This window comes from Hippopotamus amphibius, chromosome 5 (assembly GCF_030028045.1).
Source record: "Hippopotamus amphibius kiboko isolate mHipAmp2 chromosome 5, mHipAmp2.hap2, whole genome shotgun sequence".
Lineage (NCBI taxonomy): Eukaryota > Metazoa > Chordata > Mammalia > Artiodactyla > Hippopotamidae > Hippopotamus > Hippopotamus amphibius.
This window is the reverse complement of record NC_080190.1, coordinates 16,587,475-16,603,649: the sequence shown is the minus strand read 5'-3', so window position 1 is coordinate 16,603,649 and position 16,175 is coordinate 16,587,475. Positions and strand designations below refer to the sequence as shown.

The following is a 16,175-nucleotide window of genomic DNA, read 5'->3' as shown; positions in this document are numbered from 1 at the left end:
TTTAAGAAAACCTTAATTTTTCTTACTTCAAAATGAATACATGATTACTGTAGGAAATTTACTAAATGCAGATAAATTAAAATTAAAAATTACCTGTAATCTCACTATTCTAAAATAATCACTGCTGATAATTTGTTTTTTAATAATAGTAAGTTATCATTTTACATTTTACTTTATAAATAAGAAATAAAGGTTTTGTGTATACCTTACATCAGGTAAGTTTTGGGTTGTTTTGTTTTGTTTTGTTTTGTTTTGTTTGACAAGGTGATAGTATAGCATAACGTTTAAGGACATGGATTTAGAATCATTCCTTGGCTGAAATTACAACTCTGCCACTGTTTAAATGTATGGCTTTGGTTAATTCACTTACACTCTCAGTGCTTCATTTTTCTCATATGTAAAAGGGAGGTGATAACACTTCATGGGATTGTTGTAAAGAACAAATGAGATGATATGTGACAGAGGTACATATAATAGGAATTGAAGCACATTAAAAGAGCATTGTAAGTGCTAACTATTATCTCGTTTTTCAGTCATGAAACCCTTTTCTCTATTTTCTTCTCTGTCCTGCTGCTTCTTTCTCCTACTTTTTAAAACGAAATTTTGGTCTTTCTTTAAAAAATTTCCTTTTAAATTGTAATTTTTCAGTAATCCTTCTTCATTTCTAGGTTGGTCCTTCTTCTTAAATCTTTAACTTACTTTTTCTAAATGGATCCTCAGTTTTGGCTGTGATAAGATGAGAAATCTTTATAGAGAGAGTTGGGCCTGGGCCTGGTCTAGATAAAAATTTTAACACTACCTGCATATTTAAACCACCTGGAGAGCTTTTAAAAAATATGGATGTCTGAGTCAGTCCCTAAAATAATTAAATCAGTCTCTTAGTTTAGGGCATAGGGTGATTCTTGGTTCTTTTCAAAGTCTTCCCAAATGATTCTGATATATACTCAGGGTTGAGAAACACAGAAGGATGAGCTGTTGCCTTGGAGTCAACAAAACTGCTCCAGGAATAGCAGGTTTGGTGCTGACTGAAGACAGGTGAATAGAAATTTTGTGATATGGAAAGCTCTGCCGTGATTGAGGCTTTAATACGTGAATTGGATGACACTTGTGTTTTCTGTGTTCTGGGCACTGTACTCGTAGCTCATTTCAGCTTCACAACAGCTGTATGGGAGGAATCACAGTTACCTCCGTTTTACATACAACCAAATTCACAGAGAAGTTAAGTAGAATACCCAGATCATCCTGCTGAGAAGAGGAAGAAAATGTCTGATTCCTAGGCCTAACTCTTAACTATTAATGCAGAAGTAGTGTTAATATGGACAGGGAGGATCCAGTAGCACTTATTAGCCAAAAGCCACAGCTTAGTGCTATGTTCCATGTGTACAGAAGCTGCAGGAGTTATGCTTACAACGGAATCCACCAAGTTTAAACCTTATCTATCGGAGTCATAGTGTTTTGTTATTTTATGTTTATTAAGGAAAAAGATTAAGATTTTAGAGCCATCCTGTTTTCCAAAGCTAATTTTACTACTGAATTTTCTATAGCCAAGAATTACATTGGCCAAAAAGAGTATTTCAGATAGATTATTTATGTTATATGTATGTGTGTGTGTGTGTGTGTGTGTGTGTGTGTGTATGTTTTGTTTCCATAACTTTCAGAAAAAAAACACGCCTAGGTTGCTTTTTTTCACATTGGAATTTATATGTGTTTGCAACCTTTCATATATTTAATATATAATTGTTGTTTTAATTTACTTTTATGAAAATGATTTCATTTACACTCTCCAAATTATTTTAATGCCTGTGTAATAGTCCATGGGGATTTTGTAAAGTAATTTACCTAATATACTTGTGTTATTTATATATTGCTTCCAACCATAACCCCATTTTTAAAGTTATTTTTTAAATTGAGGTCAGATTCACGTAGCATAACATTAACCATTTTAGGTATACAATTCAGTGGCATTTAGTACATTCATAATATTGTGCAACCATCACCTCTGTCAAGTTCCAGAAAATTTTCATCACTCCAAAAGAAAATGCCATACTTATGAAGCAGTCATCCCAGTCCCTGGCAGTCACTAATCTGCTTTCTTTCTTCATGAATTTGCTTATTCTGGATAATTCATATAAATGGAATCATAAAATATGTGACTTTGTGACTGGCTTCTTTTACTTAGCATAATGTTTTTAATGTTCATTCTTGTTGTAGTGTCTGTCAGTACTTCATTCCTTTTTATGGATGAATATTATTCCCTTGTATGGATCTATCACAATATTTTTACCCATTCATTCATTGACGGACATTAGGTTTTTTCCACCTTTTGGCTATTGTGAGTAGTGCTGTTATGAACATTAATGCACAAGTTCTTTTTGAATACAAGTTTTTAGTTCTTTTGTGAGTAAACTAGGAGAGGGATTGCTGGGTTAAATGGCAATTTTATGTTTAACTTTTTGAGGAACTGCCAAATTGTTCAAATTGTTTTCCATTGTGGCTGAATGATTTTACATTCCCACCAGCAATGTGGAGGATTCCAATTTCTCTACATCCTTGCCAACGCTTATTATTTTAGATTTTCAAAAACTTTAAGCTATCCTAGTATGTGTAAAACTCTTTCTCATTGTAGTTTTGGTTTGCACTTCCCTAGTGAATAGTGGTGAAGTTGTTGGCCATTGTATATTTTCCAATTCTTGCCCATTTAAAAACAATAAATTTTAAAAATTATGGTAAAATACACATAATATAAAATTTGCCATTTTGACCATTTTTAGGTGTGTAGTTCAGTTGCATTAAGTACGTTCATAGGGTTGTGTCACCATCATTACCATCCATCTCCAAAACTTTTTTCACCTTGCAAAGCTAAAACTATATAACCGTTAAATAATAATAACTCTGCATTCCCCAATACCAGCCCCTGGCAGCCACGATTTTACTTTTTGTCACTATGAATATGATTCATTCTAGACCCCTCAAATAAATATTTGTCCTTTAGTGATTGGCTTTTTTCAATTAGCATAATGCCTCCAAGGTTCTTTCATGTAGTAGCATGTGTCCTTCCTTTTTATTGCTGAATAATATTCTGTTGTATGTACATACCACATTTTTTTAATCCATTCATCTATTGATAGACACTTGAGTTGCTTCCACCTTTTGACCATTGTAAACAATACCGCTGTGAATACGGATGTACAAATATTTGTTCGTCTTTTTATCTTTTCAAGTGCTTATTGGCCACTTGTATATCTTTTGGAGAAATGTCTATTCAAGTTTTTTGTCCATTTTTTAATTGGGTTATTTGGTTTTGTCGTTGTTGAATTCCAAGAGTTCTTCATATATTCTAGTTATGAGGCCCTTATCAGATATATGATTTGCAAATATTCTCTCCCATTCTGTAGGTAGTCTTTTCACTGTTTAGACAGTATCCTAAGAAGCATAAAAGTTTTAAATTTTGATGAAGTCCAATTTATCTCTTTTTTTTTCTTTTGTTGCTTGTGCTTTTGGTTCATATCTAAGAATCCATTGCCAAATTTAGTGTCGTGAAGATTACCAAAGTATTATTTTAATTTTTTGCTAACATAGCCGAAAGGAACATTCGAATAACTGTATTAGCTGAAAATGGTTTTAAATTAAAATAGTGAGTTTTATCATTCCACCAGGCATAGCACTTTTAGAAATGTTTCCCTTTGGGGATGGTACTTCTCTGCTAGGTTTAAGAGTAATTCAGTTATTTCATATTATTTTTGTTGCTGACTTCATACATCTGGAAAGCTGAGGTACAATGCAATGAACTAAAGAGAATGAAAAATGAAAGATAAATACCTTTCTTATTCGCTGTTGCACATTCCCTCGTAGTTTATGAGGCTTTAAACAATTCTTTATAGTTTATTTCCTAAATTTGGCAAAATAGTATTTTGCTGTTTATGACTTTTCTACGGTGATGTAACATATTAAATTCATTTTTATCTCTTAGGGCCACATTGGCTATCTAACTAACTAAAGAATATGTCACATCTGGTGAATTATATTTAATGCAGAAATGGCTAAAATCAATTTATAAAAAATGAAAAGTAAAAGTTTATTACTATTTCTTCATTTTTAGTTCACCTTATTGAGAAAAGTTCATTTTTTCTTTAATAGTTGCATTTATTAAAATTCAAAGTCCATGGTGGTATTAAGGGAAATAAGGAAATACATTTATATTTGAATGTACTGCAGATTTAGATTTTTTTTTTTAAATTTGGCCTACTAAAACCATTTAATATGTTGTCAATATATAAATGTACTTATAGACTTTCTTCAGATTGTTTTTAAACTGTGGCATATTTATGGCTATCTGTTAGTACAATTAACTATCAAAAGTGCTTTATTATTAAAATTATTTTATTTCTTATTAATGTTCAGGAAGATTCTCTGATACAGACTTGCTCTGGCACTGGTATCTATCTATCTATCTGTCTATCTTTGTAGCTATACAAGCATATAACATTGTTAAGAGTTTGGGCTTTGGAATCATACTGATTAGGTTAATATACTGGCAATGCGACTGTCACCTTGGGTAATTATTTAATCCCTTAGTGTCTCACTTTGCTCACCTGCAAAATTCAGGTAATTTAATTCATTGTGAGGCTTAAATAAACATATGAAATGATATGTTTTTCCAGCAAATGTTAATTCTACAATGGAAGCTATTGCAAATTATTGTTATTACTATTTATAACATCATTAGGCTTAAGTATGTTAATAGAAATGTAATCAGACTTTTGGGACAATATTATTTTTGCCATATTTTTTTCCAATCTGACATAAATTTTAGTAAAAGAAAATAAGTGAAAGTTTCATTGAATAGAGTAACAGCTCAGTGTGCTACAACAGTTCAACACTCAATAATACTGTACTACTTTGTGATGAAGGATTATCCTTGAATTCCGCAATTATTGACTACTTGCTATATGCAAAGTAGTGTGTTAGGATTTATTTAAATTTATATACAGTTGACTTAAACAACACAGATTTGAACTGCACAGGTTCACTTATACACGGATTTTTTAAAATAGTAAATACTGTAGTACCACACTGTCTGCGGTTTTTTGAATCTTGTGTATAGAGGACGCAGAGCTGTATATAGGAGGAACCTGGTATGTGGAGGAACTGCATATACGAAGGGCCCAACTATAAGTTATACACTATTATTTTATAGCACAGAGGGTTGGCATCCCTAGCCCCCTTGTTATTCCAGGGTCAACTGAACATTGTGTGGGTGCTGTAATAGTGTTATGTAGAAGTTGAATGATAGAATCAGAGACAAAGAGATTAATTTTAATGGGAAGGATCTGATTAGGCCCTTGAGAGTTGAGGGCAGTTTGCAAGCTTCAGTTTTATGTGATTATCTAGTTGCATGGTTTTCATTATAACTTATTCTAAATGTAAGAAACTAAGCTATAAAGTTATTAATCTTAAAAATATTTTAGCATCTTTATATGCATTTATTTTGTTTATTCACAAAAAAATGTAAGAAAAAAGCTATTTACGTGAAATATACAGGTATTTTTAAAAAATTGCAGTTTGTATGACTAATAGTTTTTTTCCTCTAGGTCTTACTCTTTTTGGTTAGTTTATTGCAAGGTGTCTAATGGGTTTGGTTGGTGTTATGAATAAATTCGTTTCCTTTAACATTGTATTCATAACTGGTCTTAGTAAAATCTAATTTTGTATTTATTCATGTCTTTTAGTTCATTTTATTATTCTTTTTCTAGGTTCTTAAATAGTATACTTATATGATTTTCTTTCTATGTATTTTATTTTTAACAGTGATAAAGAAACTTATTTTCCAGGTTGGGGACAAAAAGAGTTTTTTTAACATAGGGACAGTTCTATTTTTACCTTTGTTTTTTATTGGCAAAACTTGTTTTTCTTTTTAGCATGTTGTTAATATCTGTCCATAGCAAGCTCTTTCAGAAATATTTAAAACTTGAATAAACGCACAGATATCTCTGAGACTTGAGGGTCATAAAGAAGAAGGTGAATTAACTCTTCTTTCTCTCTACTAAGATGGGAGATCTTTTTCATATTAAACCTTTCTTACATATTTCAGATTGTTCAGAGAGGCTAAAAGTTTATAACCAAATGAACTCGAGCATATCTTGAAATAAATATAAGAAATTTAATTCTTTCAAAATGGGAGCATTGATCTGAATAATCTAGAAATGTAGATAAATGAATATCACTTGATATGGAAATCTTGTTTCTATTAATTATTTTGACACAACGAAGTTAAAAGTTTGTACTTTCTGTGTACATATTATTATCGTGTGTGGCAGAGAAAAGCCAATCTGAGATTTTAAATATTTCAAAGAGAGGCCATTAAATGAATGGTATATAATTATATGTAGGTATTTAGTATATGATATAGTCATGAAGTTATACTTTGAACTAAGATTCTCGTCGGAATGACATTTTTATATAAATTTAAGAAAACAAGAAAGCCTTTGTAAATCATGTAGAGCTGCCTGCTTCAACTGCACAACTAAAAAACAGTCTTCATTGCAGAGCTTCTATAATATTTTTAGCTAGTTTTTCTTCTCTCTATACTAATTTTTTGAAACTCTTTGTTTTCCTTGTACAAGTGTTCCTCTACGTCAAATGCTCAATAACCGTGTTTTCTTTATCTACTCCATCTTTTCAAGCTCTTTTCATCCTTTTTGTTCTCATAAGAGGAATTTTAAGGACAAGAAGAACTGAATTTATGAAAACTGTTGGCCCTGACAGTGTCAGGTATTTTAGAATGACCTTTGGTAGTGGGTTAGTATCAAAGATGCAGTTGACTACTCTTTTCTCTTAGATGCCCTTTTGCAAGAACTGTCTGGGGCTGAGTCTCATGAAACTGCTAGAGATATTAGTCACTGAAGTTTTTTTTTTTTTTAATTTTATTTATTTATTTATTATTTTTTTGGGGGTACACCAAGTTCAATCATCTGTTTTTATACACATATCCCCGTATTCCCTCCCTCCCTCGACTCCCCCCCCTCAAGTCCCCCCCACCCTCCCCGTCCCAGTCCTCTAAGGCATCTTCCATCCTCGAGTTGAACTCTCTTTGTTATACAACAACTTCCCACTGGCTATCTATTTTGCAGTTGGTAGTATATATATGTCTGAGTCACTGAAGTTTTAAGTGCTGGGAACTTTGGCATGCATGGCTTACTCTGGCACCTTCCTCAAGATCTCCCTTCCTACTTTTTATTTGCACAGAATTCTACTGTCCACTTATGCTGACTTAAAATAAATTTTTACTTTGACTTTTGGCACTTGGTTAGTGGTTTTTCGGCTGCTAGACTTGATGATATAGACTATCTCCACCTCTGACATAAGTTTTTGACCATGAATTGTGCCAGTTAAATGCTTTTTTTTCCATCAGTAAGTGAACTTACTATTCTATCTCTTATGGAATTTAAAAAAAAAAACCTATTTGTTGGTTTTAGATCTACAAGGACAATATTTACCTATTTGGGTCCAGATACAATCTATTATTTTATCTAAGTGTTCAATATTTCTCTTTAATGTCACTTGATGTAATGCTTATCATCATGTATTGTTTTAGGTTTTATGTTATGAGGATCTGGCACTATTTTTTTTTTTTTTAATAAGTAAGGTAAAATATTACAATTTAATTTAAAAACAAAAGTGGCTCCTACCCTAACCTACAAAGGTTGAGGAATTCCTATTAGCTGAAAATGACAGGCCTAGGATGAAAATTAAGAGGTGAATTTAAAGTGGGAAATACTTCTCATATTCTAAAAAATATAAAACATTTATTTAGTGTGCTACAGAAAATTAGAGGTTAACTGAGAAAGTCTAAGCATGTGTTTACCTTGTTCTGATGTTTACAGATTTTTTAAAAAGCAAAATCAAGCTAAATACCAATTTGCATACATACTTTTTCATATCTCAGAAACTACTTAGTGATGGTGGGGAAGTTAATTATATATTAGAAATGCCTAGAGCAGGTGTAAAAAAGCACCAGCATAAATATTCTTTGTAAATATTTCATAAACATATTAAAATCCTCCTTAACATTCTATTTAAGAAGAAATGCCTTTTCTTCAAAAGTTAATTTTTATATATCGTAGGTCACGATTGCAAGTGTTTGTGTTTCTCTTAATCACATATAATTTTATCAATACCTTTTATTTTGCTTTTTCTTTAAAGGCCAATTTTCTGATTTTATAATAATCATAATCTATACTTTTAGGCTTTAAAGCAAGTATAGAAACATGTAATTGTATGTTTAGTGACTAGTACAGCGTACTTTATTAAGCAATTTTAACTTATTTTTTGACTTCTTATTAAACATTTCTGTGCAGACTGTTATTCAAATTAATGTTCATAAACTGAATTCAGTAACTTTATTATTTAAAAAATGTTCTCCCTTCACCTGCACTTTGTTAATGGTAATACGATTCTTTTTAGGCTCAATTTCAATGGTACCTTTGATTCCTTCCTTTTCTTCAACCCTTGTATTCTGTCCCAAGTTGATTCTGACTCCACACTGTCTCTGATATCTGTTCCCTCCTTTGGATTCCATTACCCTCATTAGTTTAGGCCCCCATGATTCCTTTTCTCTTCTATTGCTGTTGGATGTTACAGATTACTTGATTCTTATTAAATATTTGTTGAATTAATGAATGATTACCCTTCCTGTATGCAGTCTTTCCATTTGTAATCCACCCTTATACCGCCTTTATTGGAAGACAGAGACATAGTTTTCTTCCCCAAAACATTCAGTGATTTTTATGACCATTTCCAAAATCTTTCATTGACTCCAAAGTGTCTGTGAAATAAATTAAAAGCTCCCTGATGAGACACTCAAGGCCTTTTATGCTCTGACCCCAAGTGATTTTTCTGGTTTCATATCCTACCATATTTCTCATAGTCTACCACATCTTTACTTCTCTTTTACTCTGTGTTCACATTTAAGTTAAGACACTAACGTTTTCCTTGTCAGCCAAGCTCCACTCATTATATTAAAAACATATATAACTAATATTTAATGGTAGTTTATTCATACCAGGAACATTGCTAAGAACTTTGCCTCAATTTTTCCATTTTCTCCAAAGCATTCTGTCAAGTATATTCTATTATATCCATTTTACAGAGGAGTAAACCAAAGACATAGGCCTAAAGAGTCACGTTAAAGGTTAAGCCAGCAAGGGATGGAACCAGGACTCAAATGGTGAACTACCAGACTCTTGTACTCCAAAGCAAGTATGCGCTTACATCTTTGAATCTCAGATATAAACTTGGATCCATTTCGAAGACATAATATTGAACTGCCATTGTCTAGTTGTGTCTACCTTTACTTTAGCTTAGCCCACTTGGATAGTTTCTAAATAGATCAGCCTCTCTTTCTTTTAGTTGATCTTCTATTCTGTTTCTAGGACATTCACAATATTGTATTCCTTTTCATCTCATATCCAACCACTCCTTCATATAAACCCAACTCTTTACCCATTTTTCCTGTCGTTACTTCCCTGGACACTACTGTGCCTCTGGACTCCATTATTCATTTTTCAGATCTCAACTCAGTGGAGATTTCAGCCTAAAAACTTGTCGTGTCCCTCCTAACTTCAGGTGGTGTTAGTACCTCCGTGGTGATAACCATTAGTGTTTTTGTAAGTCACTGTTCACTTATCTTTATAAGCAGTATGTTAACTTTTTGATGAGAAAAGTTTTGTCTTTTTTTTTAATCATTTTAATATTATCTTTGTGTCCCTATTACATAGGTAGTAGTACTGTGCTTGGTATATAGCTAGCCCATTGCTATATTAACATTACTAAGAAAATATAATACTTGTATCGTATGTTTTACTCATTTTTGTATAATCTAAGAGAAAATGTAATTCAAACTTCCGAGGGAATTTATGGGACAAAAACTTTCACTTTAACAAATACTTTCACTTTAGAGCAAGAGGTAGAAAGTAGCTTACTACTTTTTGCATGTCGATTTTTCTACCTTTATTTTTCAGTAATAGAGGCACCAGTGAAGTAATATTGGTTCCAAAGTGTATATTTTATTTTGCTCTAAATGAGGATGAGTGTTAATAATGACCAATGGTGCTTCATTCTGTACTCATAACTTATTGAACAATAATCCAATATTTTGTACCTAAATTTTTCATTAAGTACTGATAAGAAGTTATATGAAGCTTAGATAAGGAAGAAAAATGTAATTTATGTAATTTTTTTCAGTTTCTAGTTTTTCTAGAGAAGGTAAATAGAATATTGATATCTGACTTCTCAAAGCTTACCATCTACATTCACTTCACTCATCTATTAATTTGGGGGTCATTTTAACAAAATGTATTATCATAAAAATATTTTCAGCTAACTTCACAATATCTATTTCACTATACCATATAATTTGTATTTTAAGTGATTTTAAGCATATATTTTGTTTTTTCTATCTGCCATCAGCTAATTATTTTAAATTCAAAGCTATGTTGTGCTTCTATGAATCCCATTGTTGATAACAGAAGGAATTTAGGTAATTATTCACATAGGATGATTTGTTTTTCTTGAAAATATATGGATTAATGTTTCCTCGAGAAGTAGAATCATTGTTTATGTTACATGTTATTAACAACATCCCTTCTACTCAGAAGTATAAAAACTATACCCTAATAACATATAGGAAAAACAAAGAACTCTTCAAATAAAATTGTTAATATAATGCTATTATTGATGAACAAAGAAATGTTTAATCTTTTCAAACTTGGAGAAGTCTATTAAATTTGGGGGGACAGAATTTCACACAGAAAAGTTGTGAGGATATTCAGTAAGTTCCCTCAAGTTTCTTTTTTCTCTCCCTAACTCTCAGTTAAACATTGCAGACCTGATGTCCCTCTATTCCTTAAGTATTTTAAGGTTCATTTTTTAAAAGCTGGGAATTCTCTTAATTACATTCTAGTTACAAAAATCAGGAAATTAACATTGACACATATTGTTATTAAGCATAGACCTTATCAATTGTCCCAACATTGTTCTTTAGAGCAAAAAAAAATTCAAGATTATTAGTTGCATTCATTTGTATGTCTCTTTAGACTTTAATCTGGAACATTTCTTGAGTCTTTCTTTTTATAATGACAATGACATTTTTAAGGAATACAGGTATTCCCTGCTTTTCAAATGTTTGCCTTATGCCATTTCACTTTTATAAAAGACCTGTGTTAGTATTTGTTTTCACAAGCTGAAAGAAGTTCAAGGAAGAGGACTTCACTGGCAGTCCAGTGGTTAAGACTCATGCTTCCACTGCAGAGGGCATGGGGTTTGACCCCTGGTGTGGGAACTAAGATTCCACGGGCCGCACGACCTAGGCAAAAAAAAAGAAATCCGAAAAGGATTTCCGCTTTTGTGAAAAAAGCAAAAAGCAAAAATAGCATTCAGTGTTCGTTTTACAGTGAGCCCTTATAGAGGCAGCAAGTCCCCCAAGCAGCAAGAGTGGCATCGCCAAATTCCTTCCCTGGGAATTACGCTCAGCATGTCAGCATCAAGCGCTGTGGCTTAGAATCATTTCTGTGAGCATCTGTGCTTTATCTTGATTTATTTTGTACACCCTTAGCAAGATGTGTCCTAAAGCTAATTGCTCCTTTTGCTTTGCACCATTTCAGTTTAGGAAAGGTTTCATAAGAATGCTCTACTTTAGGGTATCCCAGGAAACCTGTATGGCCCATTTGTGTGTGTGTGTGTGTGTGTGTGTGTGTGTGTGTGTATAGATATGGTACAATTTGGCTGTGTCTGACAATTCTTCATGATTATGTTCTGATTATACACTTTTGGCAGACATACCAGTGAAGTTATGCTGAATTCTTCTCACCATGTCAGGAGTTACATACTGTGATCATTCAATTAATGGTAATGTTCACTATGAATGTTTGGTTAAAGTCGTATCTGCCAGATTTCTTCCCTACGAAATTACTATTTTATCCTTTAATGAAAAAATATTTTTTAAGAGATACTTTGAGACTATGTGAATATCATGTGACTTCTCAGACTTTCATCCACCAGTTTTATGACTTTAACCAAATGGAGATTTTCTAATTCCATCATTCTTTCTACAATAATTAGCTTTCTGCTACAATAAGAAGCTTTCTCTTTTCTAGTTTGTCTGTGAATCTTATCTACGTATTCATCTGTGCATCTGTGTATTTATCTATGCATCTGTGTTTCTATGTATGTATGTATGTATGTATGTATGTATCTATCTATCTATCTATCATCTATCTATCTATCTTACTCTATCATTGTTTGAACATTTCCTTATGTTTTTGGCCTTCATCTTGTACTTTTTCTGCCCTAACTGGAAGCTGGCGTTTCTCAAGCATCCCTGATTCCTTTATTGGGCTCTTTGCTCCAGAGCCATCATTGTTTCTGGATCATCTTAGCAGACAGAACTGGAGAACAGATGTATTTGTACATATAGACACATATATATTCTCATACATAAACATAACTTCCCATTTCTGTATCTACCTATACTCTATGGTAAAATGCATGAGTTCACACTGATACCTTTCATTTCCTATCCCTTACTGCAGGGTTCATTCTATCCTTTCTCCTTTCCAAATTTTTAATTTCCCTCTGACAGCGAAGAATCCAACTTTTGTTATCCATTGTCTATATGTATATATATACACACACACACACACACATACACATATATACACATATGTATTTTGTTTATAAAAAGTTATTTTTTTTCATATACTAAAGTTTCGTATATATTCGGTTCTATTTGTGGATTTTCTATTCTACTCCACTGATCTATTTGCCTATTGATGTGCCAGTATCACAGTGTTTTAATTTTGGAGGGCTTATAAAGGTTTGAATGCCTACTAGTACTGGTCCCCCCCCGCCCCTCCCCGTTTTTAAGCTTTCCTTTTACGATGTGTTTCTGGTTGCTCCTGCATGTTTTCCTGTGTGGTGATTATTATCAATTTATCAAGTTCCATTAAAATGTTAGTATTTTTGTTGAGATTGGGTTCGATTTATAAATTAATTCAAATAGAACTGACATCTTTATGGTATATTTTTTTTCTGAAGAACAATGTGTGTCTTTCCATTTCTTCACAACTACTTATATGCCTCCGATGGGTTTTGCATATGTTTTGTTAAAATTTATTCCTAAACTGTAAACAAGATTTTATATCCTTCACCTGTATTGTTAGAGGGCTGTTGGTTACTATATATTAATTTTTTAAATGTATTACCTTACTGAATTCCATATTGTTTTAATTTGTTTTAATACTGATTCTTTAGGGTTTCCAGGCATGCTATCATATCATTTACAAATATAGTTTCACCTTTTTTCTAGTTCTTACACATCAGTTAATTTTTCATGTATAATTACATTGACTAATGTCTCTAATACAATGTTAATAGTAATAGATTTGTTGGGCAATCTTGCCTTGTTCCTGATCTTAGTGGAAAAAATGCTTTTCAGTGCTTTACTGGCTATCATATATATATATATACACACATATATATGTGAGCATATGTATGTGTCTATATCTATTGTGTGTGTGTTTGTGCTAAGAAAGTATCTTTCAATTACAATGTTATTGAATGTTTTGTCAGGAATGGGCATTAACTTTTGTCAAAGACTTTTTAGCATCTATGGAGATAATCATATTTTTTATTTTTAGATTTGTTAATGTAATGTATTAATTAATTTCTTAATAATCAAACTTGTAATTCTAGTACTTATATTTAACTCTGTATTTACTAAATAGGTTATTATCTTTGATGTTTTCAGGTTAGTTTCAGCTTTCAAACAGTTAAAGTACATTATATATTTAAAGTTTAAAAGCACATATGGTGAAGAATGTTACATGTTGTCTATATGTGCCATCCACACATATATATTTTCTATCAAGAAGTTGAAAGAATCCCAGAATATAATTCTTTACTACTTATTAGATGTATAAATGTGGACAATTTTTTTTCATTTCTTTGAAGCTATTCCTCTATCAAATGAGTATAATACATATGGTGTAAAGATTAAGTAGGTAATGTGTGTGAAAGCACTTTGGAAATAGTGCAGTCATATATGGTTGCAAAATATTGTTCTTATCATTAACCAACTAAATGTTTTATATTTTTAACATAATGAATACTCAACAACATTTTTTCAGATGATTTGATTCATTGATTAATAACTATTCAAAGCAACCTTTAAAAACAGTCTCTTTGAAAACAATGCAGATTTAAAAAGGGATACAATGAAAATTCAAGAAATTGGAATTTAAGAATTTGAACTTGAGGCAAGTAGTAATTTTTGGTGGTAGAACTGAGTGTAGGAAAAAATGTCTGGTATTTCACTTGGTATTGATATTTGGTTTGTGAATAGAGTCTAATAATTTGTGTCATTCTTGCTTCCTCTATAGCCCAGGGTATTAATATTTTGCTCTACTTTTTTAGATGAATGAAAACTTCAGATTGAAGAAATAAGTCAAATTTAGTGGTAGTCACTAGAGGTGTTCAAGAAATTTATCTTGCTAGAGTTAGGAAATGAAATATGACTAAAGTTATTTTTTTTTAATCAAAGCTCCACACAAGATATTAAAGATTCAGTTCTAGAAGAGTTGGGTTGAAATTTATTTTGGTCAAATTTTTTGAGTGTTTGTGCTTATTTCTTGTCTATCAAAAAACAAAAAACCTAAACCTTGTTTGTTTTACATGAGATTTTAGTTTTTACCATGCATTCAGAATGTAAAACTGACAAGTTATGTGACTCTGGGCTTTGTGGTTATAGGTTAGGGGTTGGCAATTTTTTTCTCTAAAGGATCAGATAGTAAATATTTTATTTTTTGTGATCCAGATATTGTTGCTGCTTTGCCGCTGCCTCCTCTTCTTCCTCCCTCCTTTCCTCCAGCTTCACCTCCTCCTCCTTCTTCACAATCCTTTGAAAATGTTCTCAGCTTATGGGCCATACAAAAATAGGAAATGAGGACATGACTTCACACATGTGGTTTACTGACCCTTAAAACTGATGGCTAGAGTGTCTCCTAATTTTCAATATGTTAGCCGGCTTTGAAGTATAAAATATGAATCTTATAGCCCTGTTGGCACTTTATGATTTTACAACCTGCAACTTAAATCCTTAAAAAAGTACCATTTACTTGGCAGTTCCAGTCCTTAAGTTCTAGATTCTTATTTACCATCGTATTCTCAGAGTAGTTCTAGAGCAGTGCCTTTCACCCAATCGCATTCAACAAATACTGCAACAAGGGCTGTAGAACTGAGTTTCACTGTACTTTATTTATTGGAGAAAGAGTCATTTCTAAATTTCTCACTTACTCTTTATTTAGGCAAAAATATCCTAGGTAAACAAAATAATCTGTATAAGTCGAATGGCATTTTAAATTATGACACATCATCTTTCCAGGCTAAAAGAAAATCATACTCTCAGCAACAGGTTAATACATGGCAATAGTTGTAATTTTTGACTTGTTAGTGAGAGAAATCAGATTGCTAAGATACTATTGGTATCAACATTTCATGTTTATTTATATCAAAGGAAAACAGCTATGTTCTAGTTCCCCTTTTCATAAGCCACACATGATGAATATTTGGGCTTAGAGCTGTAAATATATGTTTGAAGAATATAATTTTAAGTCATGTGGCTATTTGAACATTTGTCTTTGCCAGAAATCTTACTATATTTGAAACCTAATGTATTATGTCTACTAAATATCAAGTATAATTATTCTGGAAGTTTATAAAGAACATTAAATGGACATGATCTCCTAACTCCCAGAAGTTGTATATGTATGTGACAAATAGCAATGAGGTAGCAATTAAAGGACCTAGACACATAAACTGACTTTGAAGCAAGTACTGCCAATGACTACTTTTTGATTTCAAGTTTCTAAAGCGTATTCTTTATATACAATTTATTTGAATGACTCTTATGGCATCTTTTTTCTATCCTTACTGTTTAGTTCTGGTTGTAAGTTGATATTGCGAATTTATATTATAGGGAAACAGAAATACCGTGTGACCACGTAATGTTCTTCTAATGCATATCTAGGCTATAAAATCATCATCATATAAAATTTACCAAACAAAAGGCCACAGTGTGATGACTTTATAGGTGCTTATTCAGCATAAAAAGATAACCTCAA

The 16,175-nt window shown here is 32.0% G+C and overlaps 1 protein-coding gene across 2 annotated transcripts in view; it reads left to right on the top strand.

The window, feature by feature from the left end:
• Positions 1–16,175, top strand: part of ATRNL1 (attractin like 1) — a 734,504-nt gene that overhangs the window by 193,327 nt on the left and 525,002 nt on the right. The window lies entirely within an intron of this gene.